The 23,725-nt window shown below is 42.6% G+C and overlaps 1 protein-coding gene and 1 long non-coding RNA gene across 4 annotated transcripts in view; both read left to right on the forward strand.

The window, feature by feature from the left end:
• The window catches only part of CAMK1D (calcium/calmodulin dependent protein kinase ID), a 208,770-nt gene that overhangs the window by 137,039 nt on the left and 48,006 nt on the right, over positions 1-23,725 (forward strand). The gene's annotated exons all lie outside the window — the stretch shown is intronic.
• On the forward strand, positions 4,081-5,386 carry LOC137473641 (uncharacterized). The gene is made up of 2 exons (XR_010998904.1): positions 4,081-4,215; positions 5,164-5,386. It is a non-coding gene; the product is annotated as an uncharacterized lncRNA (long non-coding RNA).

The following is a 23,725-nucleotide window of genomic DNA, read 5'->3' on the forward strand; positions in this document are numbered from 1 at the left end:
AAAGCCCGTTGGTACGGGGGGGTCCAGCACCTCTGCTCATGCTTCCCCTGTGCAGTGTGACTGGATCTGTGTGGAGGCAAGAGGTGATGGGTGATTTGGGAATCCCCAGTGTGCCTGGGTGCCCTTCAGCTCAGAAGGAAAGTCATACTTGTGTCTCATCCCCATCTCGCTCTTTGTGCATGCAAAGGAGTAAGCTCAAAGTGATGGGTGTCCTAGAATGCATTACAGTAACAAGTAAGATAACTAGGTAGCAGCTCTGTGTTTGAAATACTTACTGTCCTAAATAATAAACACTGGAAAGGGCCTTTGGAGAAGGGTGCTTGGGGCCATAAGATTATACTTAATACACAAGTGTAATCAGACCCACCAACCCTGTCGTGAAAATTGTCTGGGCGTGCTTGTGCATCATATTCCCACTCTGGGGGTGGATATGAATGACCTTTTGACTCCTATCTCTACCAATAAATACAAAAGGTGTGTACTGGTGCTGTCCACTGAGCTGTGTGCAGGCACTGGCCAGGAGGATGGCTGGCTCAGGGTGAACTAGCTCAGGGGAGCATGCCATCAGCCCTGTCACTGTGGGCAATTGTGGGGCAGTGTGCTGTTTCTGTTCAGGGACAGACCAGGCACAGCCTCCAGGCCTCTGCTTCTCCTTTGGGAAGTGAAAATAATAGCCTTTTTTGTCATATGTGGATGCTGTGAGTATAAACATGTTAATCTCTACAAAATTTTGAGATAATAATATCAGTTTAGGCATGTAAGTGCCTCGGACGAATATATTGTGCAAACACGAAGTGGATTAAAGTACAACTTCTGGCACTGTGATATCGCTTAAAGGCTGGTTTAGTTCCATTTCAAAGGATTTCTCAAAATAAATCGTCTGAATCCTGCTCCCTCTGCAAAAAATATGGACACTGTCACCAAAAAGCCATTAAAAGAGAAAAGCAAAGTATCTAAAAGCTTTCTCCTAGTTTAAATTTTTAGATTTCAGAGTGGGAACAACTCCATTTATCCATTAAGTGTTGGTCTGGCACCACTCTCCATCACCCTGTGGCACAAATCACTGCACCAGGAGCTCCTTCTGGCACGCTCTTTTCAGAGCTTTCTGACACAATTCAAACTTCAGCCTGTCCACAGTCTCACACAAGGGTCATAGAAGCTGTTTGCAGAGTCACATTCTGCCACCTAATTCCCACCTGTGGATGCCAAACTTTAACTAGCCACAGGTGCCTCTGCTTGGTGATTCAGTCTTTCCCAAGGGGAGGACAAGGAGGAGAAGAAATGGGAGGGGGAACCCCAGCTAGCAGCAAGAGAATTGGCTCTGTGGCAGGAGAATTGCCTCTAGGTTTGAGACGCTGTCTGGCGTACCCTCAGTCGTGCATACACCACGCCATGTGGCTGTGAATGCAAAATTTACTTCCTTGCTGTTTACTTAATCTACAGCCTCTTGGTAGTAAATTATATTCATTGCCTCCAGTTCCTGTTCCTGTGGAATAGTTATTTGCAAGGCAAAGGAAACACGTACTGGTTTTATTCTGTTTGTACTTTGAATGCATAAAATAGTCCATTTTCATTAGTCTGAAGACACAAGTGCCCTTTAGAATGTGAATATTAGCATTTCTTTCAGAAAAAAAAAAATTCTTTTTCCCCAAAGCCTATCTTCTTTTAAAGAATTGGACATTCTTTATGGTTTTCAGAGAAATTCCTAAACCAAAAGGTATCCTACTTCCCTTCCTCTTGAATTCTTACTCATCAGATAGCATCAGATTCCATGGTAGCTCAGTCTTGCACAATTAAGCTGTGAAGCCTTTGCCCTGTAGAACTCATTGGTACAGAGAGGTGAAAAGCAAATACAGTTTCTTGTAAGGTTTTACTTCTGGCAATATGTTCAGAATTTCTTTTGAAGATTCTAAAATTTTATTTTCTGGTAAGTTGTAGAGTCACTGAAGGGTTTGAATCAGAAGGGACTTTTTAAAAATTATCTAGTCCAATCACCTCTGCCATTGAGCAGGGACATGTTTCATCAGATGAAGTTGCTCAAACCTCCATCCAACCTGACCTTGAACGCTTTCAGTCTCTTAATTACATGTCTGAATGTGTGGTGAGGACTTTGCCTTGGCTCCCACAGAGAGGCAATGTGATGGTGTCAGGCCACGCAGGGTGTTCCAGCCAGGCTTCTGCAGATGAATCATCTGAAGGGTGGTTTGTGAAGGATTGGGCTCTTGCATTTGATTCACTCTCCTTGGCAAGCTGAAAATAGTGTGCATTGTTCTCATAATCCTTAGCAACTTGAAAACTGCCATGAATTGAATGCATTTTAATCTTTACCTACAGCAAGGAAATAGGCTAATTCAGTTATTCCTGCTGTTCCTTAGCTAATGTTAATTAACTGATGGTTTCGTATTTTTTCAGCAGTTTTCTGAACATATCCCTTATCATTTCAATGAGCCCTTTATAAATTTGAGGCATAGTGAATAGATTTATTTCTATCGTGGGCATTAATAAGTCCAAGCAATATGTTAAAGTAGGCCAGGAAACAAAGACCCATTCCCACAATCTTATAAATTATAGATTACCAAGATTAGTAATCCCCTGGATATGATTTTTGCAGGGAAGTTGTCAACAGTCACGTTATAGAACAAAAACAAATCAAGATGAGGTTGAGAAGTGATGCTGCACATTGGTGGAGTTGTAGGGTACATACAGGACAGAGATCACAGACCACCAGATGTAACAATTCTGCACCAAATTGATCTGGATCACTGAGTTTCAGCTTTGCCTATTCCGAGTACTGTCTTGAGCTGCACTTTCTTTATTTCCTCTGAAATACACTCCTCAGTTGATTTACAAGTAATTTGGTAGATGACTTATGTGTGGTCAGATAAATTGTTGAAAGCCCTGGGTAGGTAACTTCAGTCTCCTGTGCTTAAAGGTGTAAGTGTTGTAACACACTTAGGAAGATCATCTCGCAAATGACCAGGACAAATGACCACTGATGTTGCGTGGTGCAAAGGAAGCACCATATGTCTGCATTAGGGTAAATTTTGTCTTCAAAAACAAAGGAATGGCTGTTCTTTGGCTACAGTGATGTGGTGCTTACTACCAGTTTTGTGGAGGGGTTACAGTTGTGTCTTGAAACAACACTGACCTGGTGATTTCTGCCATGACCTGGCCCCTGGGCTCAACTGTGTTGACCAAAGACTTTCCTCTCCTGTCAAAACTGCATTAAGCAACAGGCTGATGACAATTAGCAACCATCAAACTCCCTGAGACCATTGGATAATCTCATTTCACATTCAGCAAGGAATACTCTCTTCCTCTTACCTTTACTTGGTACAAACCAAATGCCTCAAACTCTTTGAGGACTCTGTGGAGAGGCTGGAAGGAAGACAGAGAGCAAACGGGACTAATGGGATGAGGATGGTGGTGAGCAGCACTGATCTGCTTTAGGTACCCAGCCAAGGAGTTGGTATCAGCTCTGACACTGCCTGGGGCTTTCTCAACCCTGCAGAATGCAGAGACTGTGTGTCCATGCTCACATCTAGGGGCACAATCTATGGCTGAGTTCAGCTAGGAACTTTCTGCTAACTTTAATGGAATCAGTCCTGTAGGTGAAAGATTAGGTTTTGCCTCCAGAAAGAGCTGTAGTAATTGGAAAAAACAAACAAACAAACAATCAAACAAACCAGCACTGCATGGGATGGTAGAGTGGCTGTGATAAGCTAGGGAAGTAAATACTTTGGTGGACAAAATTTGCAGATAAAAGGGTAGGAGTGGACCAAACCTGCTGCTTTGACGAGGAATTCTTCCCAGGCCTGTCTGTTTCAGGCTTACTAAACAAAGAAGGCAAAGGGCTCATTTATGACTCCTGGGCAAGCCTAGGGCAAACTTTACCTACCCTGCTTGTGGCCAGGCTGCTCTGCACCTCACGTACATCCACAGCACAGAGCAGTGGCCCTTGTCTCCTTGAGGCCTCAGATGGTGCCATGATGTCCCTCAAATATGATCAATATGCTGCTGGGCATTTTCCAGGTCAGAGGGTGTCACAGCATGAGAAGGACCATGTTGCAGTCCGCTTTCACAGCATGGCACAGGGCACGTGACCAGTGTGGGAAGCTGGAATGTGTTGGAGAGAGATCTCTTTGTACTGATCCAAACCAGAGCCAGGGTGTGACAGAGGAGGGAATCCTTGAACCTCACGAATTCCACATCAAAGTGAGTGCTTAGGCTCGTTTCCTGGCCATTCTTTGGTCGGCTTTTGTAGGTGTATCCTACATCTTCCTCCAAGCAGACAGAGACCCCAAAGTCCTGACAGTGGATCAGCATGGTTAGATCCTCAAGCAAATCCACAACCTTCTTGAGAGGACCTTCATGTGTCCCATCCCAGTCAATTTGAGGACTGGGGAGGAGGGGGTCCTAGGGCAGGACTTGGTGTCTCTGGTCGTGGAGGCCGGGCTGGTTGCTCCTGTTCCAGGGCAGAGAGGACACTGCTGATCCCGAGCTGAGCATAGCAGCTGGTGGGTAGGAGTCAGTGCTGAGGCAGCATCCTGTGCTTCCCCGGCGGTGTGAAGAGCTGCTCGGCCGTGAGGGAGGGGATGAGGGAGGAAGCTGGGAGGAAGCTGTCACGGATCTGCCTCTCACTGCTGCTTGCAGTCCTACGCTGGCTGAGTCAGAGCTGGCGGGAAAGGCGAGACACTCGGGGGGTCTCTGGGAAAAGTCCACACTCAAAGACAGTGAGGAAGAGAGAACCAACAGGACTCCCAGTCAGAGGGCCTCAAGCCTGACGGGCTGTGCCTGGTGTTGCAGAGCGGATGAGGATGAGGAAGAATATGCTGGAAGGCTGTGGTGTGCAGGAGCTGTGTGCTGTCTCACACCCCTGGAAATCATGATTTGAACATCATGGTTGGCTGTTAGGAGGCTCAGCCTTCAGCATGGACCAAGCCACCACATTTGAGCTGCTGAGAGCAGCCCAGCAAGATGTGCAATCTCCAGGACAGCGTCCAGTGAGTCTCCTTTTCTTGCTGCCCTTCAGCCCTCATGTCATGGGTTCACTGGCACTCACACGGCCAACCCAGCACTCAAACACTGTTCTGATCAATAACACTTTTAAAGAGTTCTCCAGGAGCTACTTAATGTATTTTATGTCTTTTATTCTCAGTTCAGATGTGCAAAGCCAAACAGGGTGAGCTTTGAAATCAAGTTTATGTCGGCAGTAATCCAGAGAAGAATTAACAAAGGCTTCAAAGTTAAATTATCCAAGATAGCATGTCAAGCCATTGAATTTCAGTTTAGCAGCATGCCAAAATATTCCAGGATGTCTCTTATGATGTATTTCATTGTTTCTTATAGTTTGAGTAGTAGGAAAGTGATTAAAAATAAGACTGCATCCCTCTGTTTCTCTTTGATTCACTGTCTGAAATTTCAAGATATTTAAAAGGTATTTATACATTTATGCTTTTGTAGTCATTCATTTTACTGTGCAGTTTTAAAGTGATTCAGTTCAGCAATTAAGGTCTAAACTAAATTGTCAAACACACAAAAGGATATTTGCATTTGTTACTTACAGCATCCATTTCAAGCTGATTTCCCAGAGAGAAAAATGGGCCTTTCTGTTCCTTCCCCACGTATCTCCTAACAATTTTTGAACCACTGGCTACATCAGAGGTGTATCTGATGGAGGAGTAGAGTTATATCTTGGATATAAGTGGATTCCTGTGTGTTTTGTGTCGGTATCTCCCTGCTAAAGAGAGATCCTGCAACAGTGCCTTCAACAGAAGGAAATACATATTCTTGTAAGGTTTGAAAGTGGTAGCATGTGCCCCATAAACAGCTCAGTGTTTCCTGGTGACTGAAACAGAGGGGTGTTTCCTTTCCAAGTATAGAGTGGTTATTTTGAGGGCTTGACAGGGGAATGTAGAGTTTCATGCATCACCCACAATGTTTGAAAAAGCATTAGGATATTGAGACTATCTGAGACAAGAAGTACAAAAATGTTTTAAGAGGCTGGCAGAAATGCCAGAGAAGAGTTTAAAAGAGCTCAAAAGGTTACTTTGACCAAGCAGTGATGAATACAGGCTATGTTATGCACAGTATGTGGTGGATGCAGGCTGCTGGGGGAGAGAAACTGGCTGCTGTTGGAAAACGGTGACAGACTTTTCTGATTCCAGACTCTGACTGCAGGTGTTAAAAAAGCCAGGAGAAAATTCCTGTGGTGCTGTTAACCTGCAGCAGCACGTATGGCTCTGCAGATCTCTCTGTTTCTCAAGAAGAAACATCAGCAAACCCCCAGTCTAGGACTTAAGCTGCACCAAGGAAAATTGGATATTAGGAAAAAGTTTTTTACGGAAAGAGTGATAAAGTACCAGAATTGTCTGCCTGGGGAGGTGGTGGAGTCAACATTTCTGGATGTGTTTAAAAAAAGATTGGATGTGGCACTCGGTGCCATGGTTTAGTTCATGTGTTAGGGCATGGGTTGGATCAATGATCTTGAAGATCTCTTCCAACCCAGTCATTCTGTGATTCTGTGACACCATGCTCTGGGAGGGCATTTGGGTTAAAAGCTTACGTGTGCATGTGGGACGTTGCTCAAAACCATTGAAGTCACAGTGAGTTTTTCCATATGCTCAGTGAGCTGTGATTCAGGCTCTTACTGAGGTGAGAAGGAAGTATCCATTTTTTCAGGGAAAAGTAAATACCGGCTGCAGAAAATTCTGTTCAGCAAGAAATTCCAAAGAAAACTTTGGAGCTCATCTCTCCTGTGACATTAAGTTATGGTAATTTTAACATATTCTTTTGAATTTTAGAAGACAGTAACATGTGCTCCATAAACAGATCAGAGTTTCCCAGTGGCAGGGAAGAAGTGTTTGTGGTTTAGGTGTTAGTGATGGGGTTTCCAGATGCCCTCAGAAGGAGAAGGAGATCCTGACAAGGTTTGTGATATAGCAGCAGTGGTGATTCCAATGGTAGCTCACAGAGGAAAAGCAGGAGAATTTGGGAAGCATCCCATTGGGTGCAAGAACTTTGGGAACAGCCACACTCTGAAAGGACATCAAAGCTGAGGTTTCCATGGTGGTACTGGGTTTGAGACATCCACCTCAGAGAGGATAAAAATGGTGTGAAAGGAAGAAAAGCATGAAAGAAAGGAAATTCTTATTATGAGTATGAGGACACTTTCCTAGTAGTTGAAGTTCTCTGAATGAAATGTGAGCAGATCTGTCACTCAAAGCTGAGCAGTACAGAGAAGTGGAGAGCAATTCTGCAACTCAGAGACAACAATTAAAAATTTGATGGACAGAATGATGCAGGAGTTTTTCTCCCTACTTCTGTCTAGTGTGGTTTGAAATTGCCTCTAATGCCAAGAAAATGAGAGCAGAAACTGGCTGAGATTGCCGATACATTGGGTCTGCTTCCCTGAGATTTGTAATGAATTTCCTCCTAAAATTTTGCATAGTACATTTTGTGTTTTAGTGATGGAAAACTTGTCTCAGGCTGATTCTCCTCTGGAGTAAAAATTTTCGAGTAACATTTGTCTTCAGATTTTACCATTTTATAAATGGCTTTGTTCTGTTTTCCTTTTTCCAAATACCAAACTTCACTCTGTAAAAGAAAATTCTTTCAAGATCTAGTCTGAATATAGAAACTACTTTTGTGCAAATCTGAATATAAACTTAAGAGAAGAGACCAACTAAACCTCTTGAGGATATTACATCAATCTCAAAGTTAATAAGGTGGAACAGAATGTGTTTTAGATTTTATATTAACTTCCTTCAGACTAAGAACCATTTTTCCTTGCACTTCAGTTTCCATCTCATTAATTTATTAATAATTAATCATCTGAAAAATAAAAGATCTGTTATTTCTCACGTAACGTCAATCAATAGATTTCTAATTAACCAGCCTTGGAGCACTGAGAAGCAGTTGCTCCAGCAACTGTTTCTACTACCAGCAAGTTTTAGTTGGAGAAATAGTGCTTAATTGTTTTTCTGTTCCAGAACAGAAACCAGAGGCCAGCTGAGATTTTTTTTTTAGCACAAGGGCCAAATCTAAGGTGGCACCCTGGGAGCATCTCCAGCACCCTGGGCCCATGTATGTGTTCTAGGTGGATCCTAGTTTGTGGGGTGATGCATCCCATCCTCTTTTGGTTGGAAAACCTGAGAGGATGGACAGGGAAGGATCCATCCATGCTCCTAGCCTGACTGTGGGGATGCTGTGATGCTGAGAGGTTAGTTAGTAAGGCATGGATGCGCTGCTCTAACCCTGGAGATCTCACAAGTCCTGGAGCTCACAGGTCACAAAAACAGCAGAAGGTGACGTGAAACATTTAGAAGGGAAAAATCTGCTGTAGGGCACAGAAGGAGCCTGTGGTGGTGTCAAAACAGAAAGACACAATTTTCAAAACAGAGCTTTGCCCATTTCCAGGCTGAAGCTGTATAACCAGCTTCTCTCCAGCACTTCAGAAATCTCCTGTGATTTGCTGGAAGAGAAGGTGTTAAAGGTATATTTCATCTTGTGATCCTGCAAATGCTTTCTGATGTAACTTTGTCCCCATAAATAACCCCCTACACATGGAATTGAGAATCACATTCTCATATTATAGCTCCTGATGTGCCAAGTGCCTCAGACTAAAAGGATCTCAGTCCATGGAAAATATCCCTAGAAAATCTTTCCAGACTGATCAGTGTGCTCTTTCACAGTCATTTAAAATAAATCTTTCCTGGCTAATAACTGGAAGGACAGCCGTGTGTATGGGGTGAAACTGCAGGAGCTCTTTGGCAGTCTCGAATTCTGCCTGCTAACGTGGTACTGAGGCTCCTCCTGTGGGGATCAGGGAGAAATACAAAGGATAAAATTACTAGAAATAAGGAGAAAAAGTGGCCGAGGAAGGAAGAGAAACATGAACTAAACACTGAAGGATGAATGAATCACTCAATATCCCTGTCAAATGTATAAAACAAACCCAGTAGCTGTCCTCCTCCCGCTACAAACCCTCAGAAGCTGCTCTTTCGTTTCTAAGTAACTTTTCTCCTTCGTGCTTTTTGTTGGAAGCAGCAGCACCAATTCAGGATGAAATCAGGGTCCTATTGGTTTGGGTCTTTTTACAGGCAAACACAGACAGGTGAATGATGTCGTGTGAGCTCCAGGAAAGCCGTGGCATCCCAGAGCTCAAGCTTTGCTGCCCTCCAGAAAGCAGCACAGAGTTGCTTTGCTGCGGCCCAGATGTGAGTCCAGCCACCCTTTCTGGAAATGACATCTGCCGTGTCCTCCCAGAGAGGACATATTGCCTGGTCTTTTCCCTTGGTTAACACTTGGTTTTCCCTCGGTTAACACTTGGTTAACATTTCTCCATAGTCCAGGGAGAGGTTTGCACAATTACTAATCAGACCTACGCAATGAAGCTTTGCAAATTTGGGTTTTCTCGGTACCTACCAGAGCACGTGGGTTCGTTTGTCATAACCCCAGTAGTGACAGTGGTGAACCTGATCCAGATTGGGATGTATCATGAGGGTAGATTTGTCACAGGAGTGGTATTGCACATCCACTCTGGCCCTGCCTGAACCGTTTAGAAGGTTCAGATCTGGGAATAAAACTTGCAGAGGCCGGTCTGTACAACAACAGAGAGGTAAGGACTAGAACTAGGACTAGGACTGGACTGTGCAGGAATAGAGAGATAAGGGCCAAATGCCAGCAGGGACTTGGGCATCCCAAATTACAATTAGCTGGAGTATTGGGGTAGACAATCAAACCTGTCACAATGAAGACACTCAGCTGTTGCCATCCCTGAGGGTGGGAAAAGCTTCCTAAGTAGCCCGTTGTTTTTTTACTCCAGTCTCTGACCAGTAATGAGCTCGGCACTAACTTAATTAGCCAAATTATCAAGTTCTTCCTCTGCTGAGCCCTGGGCAAGGTGGGTTTGGCAGCCAGACTCCTGCACTCCTAACACAGACCTGATCAGGTCCAGCAGGAAGGGGAGCTGCAGCTTCTGCTGGTTCCAGATCTCTGTGCCTGGGGACAGTGCCAGCCTGGGACCCCTACCCTTCCCCCAGCAGCTTCAACAGTGGGGACCCATCCAGACCCTGGTGATGGGGCTTTGATTCCCTCCTGGAAAAAAAATGCCAGGGGAATTCCTGAACCAGCTTAATGGTTAATTGTACTATCTGAGTTTTTTCTCTTTCTTTTTTTCCTTCTTGTTTTCCATATTCCCAAAGCCACAGATACAGTTCTCTTTCAGGATTTATGAAGTCATAGGGGAAAACAGTGAAGCTTTCTAAGAAAAAAAAATCAATTCCATAGAAATGCAGCATAAGCTTACTTAATACTTTTTACATCATAGGATGATTTTTTGAAACTTTATTCCACTTCTTATCTTGTGAAAAAGATAAATCAGAGAGAAAACACATCTCCAGTTCTTTGTGGACTGCTCATTTTACAAAGCAAGGGCAAAAATATTTTCTGAAATTCTGTACACTTAAATTTTACTTTCACACATCTTACTGTTTTAAATTTTTCTGCTTTTATGCTCTGGGACAGACAACTTAGCTCTGCATCAGAGGAAGTCAAGAGCCCAAGAGACAAATTTTAATTAGAAGGCAATCAAACCACCAGATGGCTCTCTGATGTCTTAAATCCACACAAGGGTGAAATAAATTGACTTTTCTTAAAAACAGCACTACGGTAAATTTTAAACAATGCCCCAAACCTGAAACATAAAGTAGTTCTGCATCGTTGTGAGAATAATTTGTAGACTCTGAGGCATTTGTCAGAGTGTTTTATTTGTTTAATAAATAGCATTAATGTTTGAATTACTGGTTGCTTTCACACTGTGCCCTGCGATATATTCCCAGTTTGACTGTTGTTTGAAATTACATTTAATGTTTGGGTTTAGTTGTACCAAATTACAAAAAAATAAACAAAAAATAAGTTAATTATTCCCAATTTTCAGTTTCAGTGTTGTGTTCATTATGAGGGTGGTGGCAGCTTGTGGTCTGAATCCCCCAGCACTGTGGGATGGGTATTTCCAAGTGGGGTGATGAGGGCAGGGGGACAAGGTGACCTCCCCAAATCAGTGAGCTATGAGGAGAGGTGGAGCACAGTACATAAGCTCTGACCATCATCAGTAGCCTAAACCAGGAGAGGAAACCTTCATCAGAGTGACAGAGCAGAGCAGCGTGGCAGAGAGGAGACCTGGCAAGTCTGTAATACCCCACTCACTGTATTGGGACCTGCTGAAATCACTCATATCTGTTTTTTCTAGGTGCTTACATTTGTCTTTCCCTGCAGCTGGAGTTCTTCACAGAGTATTTGTGGGATCACATCTTTATGCTCTGTCCCATCTGTTGTCTGAGGACCTTAGGGCCAAAATCAAAGCTTCTTTTTAGTCAGGGGATAAAATGCCAGTTGACTGCAGGGATTCAAAGCTCAGCATCTCACTGCTCTTTTCAGTATGGATATTGAAATTTACCATCTTGCCTTGGTTGGTGGCTCACGTGCCAGCATGGACCAGATGCCAGCAGAACTGCACCGTCCTGTCCCAGAGCTGCTGCCCTGCAGCATTTGCATCTGCTGCTGCAGGAGGGAATATCCTGAACCACGGCTGACTGTTCAGCAGTGGGTTCAGCTGCTGTCTCTCTCTGTTTGGCAGCTCACTCTGAGTTGCTAAATGATCTACATTTTTGTGCCTATAAATAACGACGGCAGCAGAAATCGTGACTATTGTTGTGCCGTCTGTCTCTGGAGCAAGCCCAGTCTTGTGATCTCACTGCTCCACTGAGGAGCTGCTGCTTTTTTTCCCAGTCTCTACATGGCATTTCAGCCTGATCTTTTGTGGGCACTTGATCTCAGGGTGGCCAAGAGGTTCGGTGCAGAAATCTGTGGATCCCAGGTTGGGTCTAACACTGCAAGGACAACCTTATTGCAGCAGCAATGCCATTTTCTCAGCTGGGCCAGGTTTGTGGTGGTGCCTGTGTGGGACATACGCACCATGGTTGTGTGATGAACGCATCTGTTTGAGGCCCAGAACCTGGATCTCTTGTACTCAACTCAAGGGATGTCTGTTCTTGCAAGCTGAGGTGTTTTGGGAGGTGGTTGTTATTCTACAACAATATTGTTAGTCCATTATATTGTCAGTGTCTGCTTGAATCTGAAAACACTTATTAATTAACATGTTCTTTCTGCTGGGTGACCATATCCTTAAGGATGCTGAACCACAGAAAAATAATGTAATAATGCAGCTTGGTTCTGCATCTTCCCATAGGGCTTTGGGCAGCTCAGAAACTCAAGTTCAGCTGGTTTTGTGTCAGAACATTCAGCCTTGGGGGCACTGGGCTATCAGGCATTGCCTTGTGGGAGGGTTGGGCACCTCTGCATTCAGGTGGCCCTTAAGACAGAACCTTGCAGCACAACAACAATAAAAACAATTATAAAAAACCCCAAATCATATAAATATCAGCTCCATTTTTGCAGTAAATAGCTTATTTTAATGGAGTATTATACAGAGGTTCTTTTAATATACTAGAATAGCACTGTAACAAAAAGCACTTTAACAAGGGTTTTCCAGCCTGGTGCTTAACAGCTGCAACAGGGGAAACATTTGGCATTTCTGTTTTCCTAACCTCCTGAGAACACACCAGCGAGATGGCTCTTAATTGAACCCTTAAACTTTTAATGCAGTCCCTGGACTGATATGCATTTGCCCTATGTTTTACTTAGCTATTAAATGGTTGACTAAGGCCTTTACTTGGCCTATTAAACTGAATTGATGACATTTTAATATTGCACAGGGAATACCACAGGCCAAATAGAAAACAGACATCTGTGGCACTGAGACGGGTCAATTCTGGCACTGGGCTGAGGAGCTGAACCAGGGAGCTGAGCTCTTGCAACCAGAACAGCAGAAATAACACAACAAGAGCAGGAGAGCCTTTTCATCAGTGGCTTTGGATGTTCATACCTGGCTATAACTCATTATTTAAGGGCTGCCTAAAGCACTTTATAAATCATCAGTGTGAAATCTGTTTTCCATGCTGGTCTGTAACACACGATGAGAGTGAATGGCTCCTTCCATTGCATAAATACACCTGGTTTTCCTGCTGGAGGGACAGACACTCCAGCTGCAAGGCCAAAGTCAGCATGGTGACTTTTCCTTTAGTCATGGAAGACATGGACTGAGATTACCATCTCATGAAAACATGACAGGAAGAAGATATTTCTTGAAGGGATTAATCTGTCTCCCTACAAAGGTTAAGGGAACAACTGACATTCACTTTAATGGGCCCTGTTACTGTTCCATGACACTGGCATCAATACAGCAGTCACGGTGCTGAGGAAGTGTTGTGGTGCTGAGGGAGTCTCGAGTTATTTTCTGAGAGGTGGAATATTTTCAGATGGAAGTATGGAAAACATCCTGTGGTTTAGGGCACTTTCCAAGTGCTAGATCTATTGACTTGATTCCCTCTCCTCTCTTACATCTGGAACAGGGGTCAGAGCTTGTGCCTCTAGTCCTGCGAGTTTGCTGCTCACAGTTGTCACACCTTGACCTGCTGGCAGCAGCAGCACCTGGGTTATCCAAACTCTAATTCCCTCTCCAAGGACCCAAGTCCCTTTTTAGAGTCATCCTTCACTGGCTTGCCCAAGGTTGCAGAGGAAATGTGTGGCAGAGCAAAGGTTAAATGCAGATCCCCACGGTGAAGCTCCTGCCTTGGCCATGCCTTTTTGTTTGTACAGGAGTGCAGTGATCCTGAATATCTCACACCTCCCATCCACTGGTACCAGAATTCTGAGGGAAATTGTGGGGTTGTGTGGTAGCTTTCATACTGAGAGTATCAGAGGTAAATACTGCAGTAATAGTCATTTCTTTGCCATATCTGGTGTTAGTGAAACATGCAGGCAACCAAAGATTGCCTGACAGCAGAGAAGTCACAGCATGTAGCTGTGGATGTTTACTCTCTTAGCACTTTGTCTTGGTCTCTTCCTTTGGACCAGCAGAGTAGCAGGTCACTGACTTGAATGCATTGGCTTAGGGAGACACGGTGCCTGCTTGGCAGTGACTGGACTCAGAGCACTGACCTTTAAAACCTTTTTCTGTTTTCAATCTCTGAATCCCTCTCATGCAGAAAAGCAGTTGAACTGATACTTTTATTCTAATACTTGTGCATCAGTGTGCAGGCTCCAAGGTGGTGGGAGGCAACAGCTTGACAAAAGTAAGGACCATAAAAAAGTTCTCTCGTGGGTTATATGCACATACAGGGCATAGATTCTTTTTTTAAAAAGTTTAAATAGTATTATTCTTCAGCTAAGTGCATTGGGCATCATTTTTCAGATGCTATTGCCAAAATCTGGACACTCAGGATTGCTGTGCAGGGCTGATGAGCTGTAGCCAAAGACTGCATTTCTTTTTTGTCCATGGGTTTTTGCAATGTGCTTTGACTACCTTATTAGGAAAAAAAAAAAAAAACCTGTGTCCATCCATTTTATTAATTCCCTCATGTTCTTAGTGTATAAATCACACATCCCAGGGTTATATTTGCTCGATTATTTTTTAGGTTTGATCATTTTGGGATGGAGGAGGAGGTTTCGATTTTAATTTTCACATTTCTGTATTTTTAACATACACAGCAGATGCTTAGGAGCCAGGACTGGAGATATTGGGATACTCCAGGGCCTAGGAGTATCCCTACCAAATGGAAAAGGAAGATTAGAAACTTTTTTTTTTTTTTAAGTCGCTGCTGAATCCATGAAATTATGAAGTCATGTAGTTTTTTCAGCAGGAATGCCCAGGATCTTATCAGATCCTATACTGACCAAATTAAGTAGACAGCAATTAAATGTTAATGCCAAGGATTCCCTATGGGATGTACTGAGCTGTTGGGGTGGCAGTTCAGCACGACCCTTTGGATCCTCCAGAGGTGGGATAGGTCCCCAGAGGACCTGTGCTGGCACGTAGCTGATCTGTGGCCAGTGTGCCTGGCAGAAAGCTCCCTCCTGGAGCCATGTCCTGCCCTGGGCCTCCCAGGAGCAGAGAGGCTGGGCTGGGAGTAGCAGCTCCATGGCTGTAGCCTGAAGCTGATGCACTTTTACAGCTTGTATTTCTGCAGTTGCTTGGGGCTTGCTCATGAATGGGTTTTTACAGGGCACTTTAAGTATGAAATGTGCAACATGGGGAAATTATATCCTTTACAATTGCCAAGGGTTAGGGCTCAAGGAGAACTTTGCACAGAGCATGGCTAACAGGAGGCATCAACAAGGTAACTTTGAGGCTTTGGGATAATCCTGTTGGATGCTTTGGAGGCTGGGGAACTTGAGGGGAATGAGGTCCAGGTCTTCACTTTTTGCCCACTCTGCCTGGTGGTTGGGCTTACCAGGAGCTGCCTTTGGGGTGCCACTCCTAGAGAGGGATTTTTAGGATGCTGTCGTGTGGGATGGGCAGGAGTATCACTGTGCCCTGCCCCAGCAGATGACCAAGGTGTTTGCTGTGAGACAGAGAAGAGTCTTTGAACAGCACTGTGTTGGACTTTTGGTGCTGGATGTAGCTCCCACAGATTTTTAACATTTCAGATTAATGTGAGACAGTCTGGTTAAGCTTTTCTCCATTTTCCCAGATAACTTTGATTCTTTGTTGTATCAATCATGGGTTTACTTTTTACAAACATAAGCTTTTACAGCTTGTCACTAATCCATCCATTAAAAAATATTACAGAAATAGACAAGGCAATTGTAACACAAACTCCTAAAATATTGAGCGTGACCTGTGAGGGTTGGCTTCTTGGCATCGATTCACTCTTCTGTCTTGAAAATAAAATTACTGTGGAGCTACTTGTGTTGATTAACGAAGAAATAGCTGGAGCCTTGCATTTTCTGTGTCAAGGAAAATGTAAAGTGTTAGAATAGATGGCAGTCTTGGAGCAATAATGTATAAATGGATATTTAAAATCTCTCCCCAGGCCAAGGGACAGTCCCAGTAAAAACCAGAATGTCTGGCAGTTGTCCAGCCTAGTTTGTTAAGACACAGGAGCAAATAGCTGCCATTAAAAATAACAGGATCATAAAATCTTCCCACTTTTTCTGTAGCCCTCATTATTAGCATGAGCATGTGTCTGTTTTCATCTCTGTGATTATATTCTTGGAAATTGTCTCTGTGATTAATTGATGATTTCCATTAGAAACTTCTCCATGGCCTGGACTAAAACAGACACCAGCAAGGCAATAATTGAAGAATTATTAAAAGAAACCCTGGGGCACATTTGTGTTATTCAGGACATTCTGGAAACCTTCTTTTCTGTGAGCTCTGCTACTACTAGATCTTTCAACAAATAATTGCCTTCCCAGAAGGTTGGAGTTTATTTCCTTCTAAAGGCAGTAAATTCAGCTATTGCACAGAATAAAAGCAGTAAATCTGTGGCTGTGGTACCTGGTTTTAGTGCCAGGCAGCCAACACAGACTGAGCAAGCACAGGGCGTTGGCAGGATCTCCCTATCTGACCTCTCCATGCCCAGCTGCTTTCCCTCATGATTTCCCAGCAATTTTGGAGGCTGTTCTCTCTGCTGGCCAGGTTTGCCTGTGTTTCATTCGCTGCTGGTGGTGCCTCATTCCTCCCATCTCTCCTGGGGATGCCATGGACAGCATTTCCTTGAGGAGCTCATCCCATGGCAGTTGAAGAGCAGAAGTCACATGAGCCATCCTGTTTCACATGCCTGAATTCTGAGGGGTTTTTTGAGAGTATCGAGAATTAGGACCAGATGCCTTTTTTTTTTTTTTTTTTTTAAGAAACTGCCTCTTTTGTACATCATAAATCTTTCCTCAAGGCCGTGAGAGAATATCTGTGCTGCCCACCCTCCAGCCAAACCACAATAAATCAGCAGGTCCTGCTGGTCCCTGCTGTGCCTTATCTGTGCAAAGGGCTCAGCTTGAAAATTAGCTGTTGTTAATGGGAGAGGGCAGCTGGCCATCTGCAAATAAACATGGAGCTTTAGTAGCCTGTGCTGCTCCTGGCCCCTCAGCAATGCAGAAGCAGCATCATGAACCCACTCACAGGCATTGTGCATGGAGGGAGCTGGGAAGGAGTGGGTGATGTGAAAAATTGGGGTTCATACGTAGGTGAAAGCCTCGGGTGGGACACATCAAGCAGAGCTCAGCAATCGTGGGTTACAGTGGGGTTGGAGCAGTGGGATTTAGACCAGTGTGTTTGTTATAAATTGCTTTTAACAGGATTGATCTGGCTCTGTGTGTGGCTCATCTTCATTCACCATGGCCTGTGCCCACTGTCCCCCTTTAGAGGGGACTGGACAGGAGATTAATCAATTTGTGTACAATCCTTAGGTTTCCAAATTCACTACCTGCTTCTCCTGTTCTTTCAGTGACATTACAAAGTGCCCTCTTGAAAATTAATTTACTGGCTAAATATATAGTATTGTTCTTAACAGTCATGTAAGTTTTGTTTAGCTGAGATTGTGTCCAAGCTGTAAGAAATTAGATTGATGTATCTCTATGCTACTCAAAATTGCAGAAATTCACTCTTCACTGTGGAAAACAAGAATATCTTGATTGAATAGCAGTGAGATAAACTCACAAGATGAAGCAGAGTGATTAAATGACGTTGAGAAGTGAGCAATTGGAAACTGTATATTCTGTTTAGGTTATATTTGATTCTATTCTGAAATACAGGTACCTAGTACTGGTCAATATCCTGTACAGGAACAGCTAGTTCATTATTGATGTATATGTAAGTGAAGGTTCTTAACATGGTAATTTAACATTCCAAATGGAGAACTGAAAATGGACACCACTCAGCTTCTAGTTAGCTCTTCTCAATGGATGCCTTCTCAGGTGGCTGTTGAAATAACTTTTTCGGAGAGAAACTTCAGATAGAAGCAAAAAGAATGAGATTACCAAGACCTAAATAGAGTAAAGTTTCTCTAATACAGCTAAAGAGCCTGCAGGCAGTGTTGAAAGGATTCCAGTGACAGAACATTCGAAATTATCACTGGAAAAAATCCTCAGTGTAATTAGTCAGTGTGTGTAATTAACTGCTGGACAAAGCAGACAAGGGATTAGTGGTATCTTCTAAGTCAAGCCTGTCTACACTGCTAAATGATAGTCTTTTGTCCAGCCAGGAGCAATGCATCAGAGGCAAAAATTGTACTGTCTTTGTTTTGTCTGGGGTCAGATTAGATTATCATAAAGGCTTTAAAATCTATGAATCTGTCATATTTGATTTTAAGTGAATGAATCAAAAGACTCCCTTAATGTAGGTATGCACACTCAGACCAGAGCTGAATGAATAATTCAATAATTAATTTGATGAGCATAAACATAAGAACGTGAGTGCAGTTTTATTGGGTCATACCAAAGATTCATCTGTTCCAGGATGGCTCTTCAGATGACAAAGGCTTTTGTCTTAAATCCATCACCTGCTAATTCCATTAGGTCCCCCATTTCTTATCTGTGGTGTGAAATAATTCTTTATATTTCCCTTGTCCACGCTCCATCCTTCTCATGACTGGTTTAGTGGTGGACTTGGCAGTGCTGGATTAACAGTCAGACTTGGTGATTTTAGAGGTCTTTTCCAGCCTCATTAATTCCATGTTTCTGTGGATCTGTGATTCTGTAGTGTGTTCTCCTCTGCCATCTCTGTTCCTTCTAAAACACATTCTCTCTGTTCACAGAGAGGCTCTCTGGTCCTGCTTGCTTTTCCTCTCTGTACTTCTCCAGGTTTGATTATAGTTTTGGCCAAAGCATCTTGAGGACTCTTTCCATAGAGATCATCAAGGTGGGATTTGTCCAAAATGAACACAGAAATGGACATTTCTGCTCCTCACACCCTAGACATGCTTCCTTCCTTGTGTTGGCTGGAGGAGTGTGGTAGCACCCATACATGTGCTTATTGTCTACACTTGCAAGATTTGGTGAGATGAACTTGGTCAAAAGCATTGAAAGTGGGTGTTCCATGAATGTTTAGGAGGACAAATTATTTTCTGTTTTGCACTCATTTTTCTCCTAAACCTTCTGCTTGAGTTTTCATGGCCACAGAGTATTTCAGGGAATTGTCCTTGATAACTCCAACATATATTTCAACTCCAATGTGTATTTCCTGATATTTATAAAAATTCTAAAATAGTGCATATAGAACAAAATGGGTTTTTCCTTGTACTTGAGTTACTTTTACATTTCTTAAGAAATATTTCATTATAAGCAATTAGCATTCTGAAGTTTCTTTATCAATTCTCTGCAACTGTCTTGGCACTCAAAAACTGGAGAGCATAATAATGACATTTTGAATGTATATATAGTTGTTGTATCAGTTTGATAAAACATAAAAGATACCTATATAACTTAGAGTTAAGTTGATCTGTTTGGTTTTAATATTTAGATTGCAATTTATCGTTTCTACAAACTTCTTGGAAAGTTGATATTTGCAACAATATATCTTGACCAGTTGACAGCATTTCTCCTTTTTTTTTTTTTTTTGGTTCAAAATAAATTTTCCAGGGTTGTATTTCTCTAGGACAAAGGGATGGTTCAATGTTGTACATCCTAGAGATAAGCTGAAAAAAGGTAGAATTTATGTAAGATACTGGGGCTATAAGGATCTTCTAAGCTCTTTCTGCACTGAGATACATATTAGTCAATACTATCATTACACTGGCTGTTTCTCTGATGACATCTACCTGCAAACTTGTGAGAAAGCAAGTGGAAAACAAGTCCATCTCAGAAAAAGGAATATACACACCACCCCAAATTTCTATTAAATGTATTTCAGTGAAAATCTGGGCTGTTTAAGCTCCAGCTGAGAGTGACTTTATTGCACTTTCCTGTGCTCCTTTCTGTTATTTAGTACACTTCTCAGTGCTGAATTCACCTAATATTTCAAAATTGTTTACTATAGATTGTGTAATTTACAGTATCCATTTTCATTGCATCAGTTTTAATTATTTTTAGGTCTGTTCTTCCTCATTAATGTTGGCAGGACATCCAGGTTGGAAAAAAAGTGAAAAGGAAAATAAACCAAACCTATTAGTGCTGAAACATGACCTAGTTTTAAATTGTTGTCAGGTGAGGAATCTCCTCCAGATTTTAACTGTCCACTTATTTTATGGAGAGATGGAGGAATAAGACAGCAATTAGAAAATACATTGTTCCAGCCCTCAGATACTGGAAAATGTGTTTTGAGCAGTGGTTTGTCTGCAAAGCTGTACTTTTCTGTTTCCTAGAAAAAGAAAAAGATTGAGGCAACAAGATCACACACACACACACACACACACACACATATATATATATATATATGTATACACACACAACCAGCAAGAGTGGACTGATTTACTGACATCCCACAGATGGAAGTGTATAAACCAGTGATCAATTCATTCTTTTAAAATAATGTTTTTGAAATATTTAATACATACTCTGTATTTTTAATGACATTTTTAAAAATGCTGGGTTTTTTGCTGGTGAATACATTGTTTGCAGGGGTGTGGTGATATCAAACTGCTGACTGACAACAGGTAAAACTCACCACTGTTGGGCTTCAGCTTTGCTTTTTCATTTAATGTAGAACCAGGAAGATAAACAGGCTGAAGTGCCAACCTCTGACATAGAATCTTGCAATAGTTTGGATTGGAAGGGGACCTCAAAGGTCACCCAGTCCAACCCTCCTGCACTGAGCAGTGACAGCTTCAGCTACATCAGGTTGCTCAGAGCCCTGTCCAATGTGACCTGTGATGTTTCCAGGGGTAGGACATCCACCACCAGTCTGGAAACCTGTGCCAGTGCTTCACCACCCTCCACAGGTCCTTTTTCAAATGACAGGGAGCCCACTTGAGTGTGATCCACTTGCTAATCCCAGGATGATTCCTTGATTCCTGTGGAGGTGCCAATCAAACTATAGGAGCTCAGAAGACTGGAAGAAAGGATGTGCCCGTCTTCTGCACATCATGGTGTTTGCAGACCTCAGCAGAGTGCTGGAAATGTGCAAATTTGCTATGGTTATTTCTGAGGATTTGACTGCATGGTGGTGTTTTCAGTGGAAGCACTGGTTTCTCTCCTGTGCCTCGCCATGATGGCAGCACTGAGGGAGTGTTGCTGCCACTGGCAGGTCCCATATATCCATGCACCACTGCCTGGGGGGATGAGCACAGACAGGGGCAGGTGGGCTGCTGGCATTTAAAGGGCTGTCATAAGCTGTCACTCAGAACAGTGTAATCACAAAAGACTTAAAAACCTGATGTCCTTTGTCATTTGGTTGCCTTTGGTTCAGTCACACCTTTTACAGCTGATAGGACATGGGGAAATTTTGAATATAATGTTGAATCTTTGAATATGGAATAAAATTTTGAATAAAACAAGACAGCATTGACCTTGAAGAATCATGGACCTCAAAAGATCTCTGCTGTAGGGATTCTGTGAAAATGCTGTCTCCAAAGATTTTAACTGCCAAACTGTGTTACATCCCTGAGCAGAGCTTTCCAGAGACTTAACAGTCTTGCCCCAGTGGAAACAGAGGTCTGTTCTCCAAAGCACAACCTCACTACAGCTGCTCAGCAAATGTCACATGAAACTTTTAATGCAGGAGGAAAATTAATTAGTTGCTCAGTTTGGTTCAGAAAAATGGCCAGAGAATTTTTGCCCAATTGTTTCCCAAACAACCCCTCAGGATGGAGAGCAGCCCTTTGGAGCAGCCATCATCACAGTGGTGAAAGGGCTGAAAAACCAGAATAAATCCTGTGGCAATGTTGCATTGCATTTTCTCTACACAACCTGGAAGGAGGTTGTAATGAGGTGTGATCTCTTCTCCTGGGAAACTCTTGATAGGACAAGACAAAATGGCTTCATGTTGCACCAGGGAAGGTTTGGGCTGGGTATGAGGAAAATTTTCTTTGCTCAAAGACTGGCAAGGACTGGAACAGGCTGTCCAGTGAAGTGGTGGAGTTGCCATCCAAGAAAATGTTCAAAAAGGGAGTTGCTGTAGCATTTCAACATATATTTTAGTGGGCATGGTGGCGTTCGGTCAAAGGGTGTGCTTGATGTTCTTGAAGGTCTTTTCCAGCCTGAATAATTGAACAGCACTATCAAAGGAGACAGTGCTAACATCTATCCATCCCTGCCTGCCATATGCACACACCTGCATTCTAGAAAAATAAGCCAAAACTAATCCTGTGTCCTTTCTTTGGAGTATATATTTATGTTGCCAGCAGAGTTTAAGCTGGGTGATTTAAAGATACAATAACAAGGAAAGTCCTCACCTTTTTCAGGCTGTATATTTTATTATGTGCTGCAAATAAGAAAGCCAGGGCAGTTTTCTGACATATTTACTGAATAAAGCAAATCTCTGTAAGCCATACAGTAATTCTGTAGCAATATCTGTCCCTGACTGATTAACAGGCTAGATCATTGGTACAAGGAGAATTTTCATCACATACTTCTATTTGCAAGAGGTCAGACTAAATAATCATAATGTTCCTTTCTGGGTCTAGAATCTATTAATCTGTTTACTCATTTTCCTTTTATGTGTTGCTTTGTTTGAACAATGAGATGAGGGTGGCCAATTTCTCTTTCCTTTCAAATACCACATTGGCCAGGTTTGTTTTCTGGTTCCCATGCATTTTTCACAATGCAGAGGAAGTTAAAAGCCAAATAGAAAAGCCCTCCATTAAAAACAAAATACATTTAAAAAACTGAATTATTTGTATTAATAAGAATTCCTTCATTAGAGAAATGTAATAATCAAAGGCAGAACTTCTCAGGGATAGTCCCTTCAATCTTTCTTATCTCCCCTCACAATTCAGCTTCATGCTGAGTTCTGTGCTGTTTCTGATTTATATTGTAGGAAACTGTGAATATGTACCTTCTGATAGATAAACTGCTCACAGTTATAGGGTAATGCTTATTTTTAACTTACTTTTCATACTGTCCTGGGAGGCCTCCTGCTCCAGTTTCTGAAATGGGTCCTCTGTTTTGTTTAGCATCCCTAATATTCAAGTTTAAACAATATCAGTGAATCCCTAGGGATGTGTCTGCCTTTACAGGGTGGTTCTTCTAACCCAGCATGATGTACGGTGCTTTGGTGACTTGTCCAACGGAGAATGCATCGTGATTTGAACTGCATGGAAGCATCAGGTGACCTTAACACCCTTCTGGAGGGAAAAGACAACAAGATCTGAATAGCTTTGCTTGGATTCTTCATGTAAATCCACCACTGATGAGTTCATCAATAAGACTCCTGATAAAAAGCAATTAAACTGTCAAGCAGTAAATGATCCAGAGCAATTCTAGCCTGTAGTACAAAAGAGGGAGAAGCATCCGTGTTTTGCCAAATGGCAAAGAAGTCAATGTGATATTTCAAAGGGGTTATTTTTCGAGCTCCTAAGACAAGCAGAAAGGTTCCTACACTTGGTAACAGTGGGGGATGCAGGGGTGAAGAAAAAAGGGGATTTATCTGTACACACAGACAGTCCCACCAAGAGAAAGAAAGGGTAACATGAATACATTAATATGACTAACTTACTTTTAATTCCAGTGTTTATTTGATCTTTTATTCATGTATTTATTCACCTGAAGGCTAACATATGTGGGGATTTCCCCCACCAGGCAGCCCCACTGAGGTGACAGTCTGGCAGGTACCTGGTAGCATGACCTGCAGTGTGCGGGTGCAGGTTTCACTCTGCTGGCAAAAACACCAGAAATTCAGAGAGATGGGCTCTTGTTTTCTGTTTATGAGTTGAGGGGCCTTAAATTACAA

The sequence above is a fragment of the Anomalospiza imberbis genome, chromosome 5 (genome assembly GCF_031753505.1).
Source record: "Anomalospiza imberbis isolate Cuckoo-Finch-1a 21T00152 chromosome 5, ASM3175350v1, whole genome shotgun sequence".
Lineage (NCBI taxonomy): Eukaryota > Metazoa > Chordata > Aves > Passeriformes > Viduidae > Anomalospiza > Anomalospiza imberbis.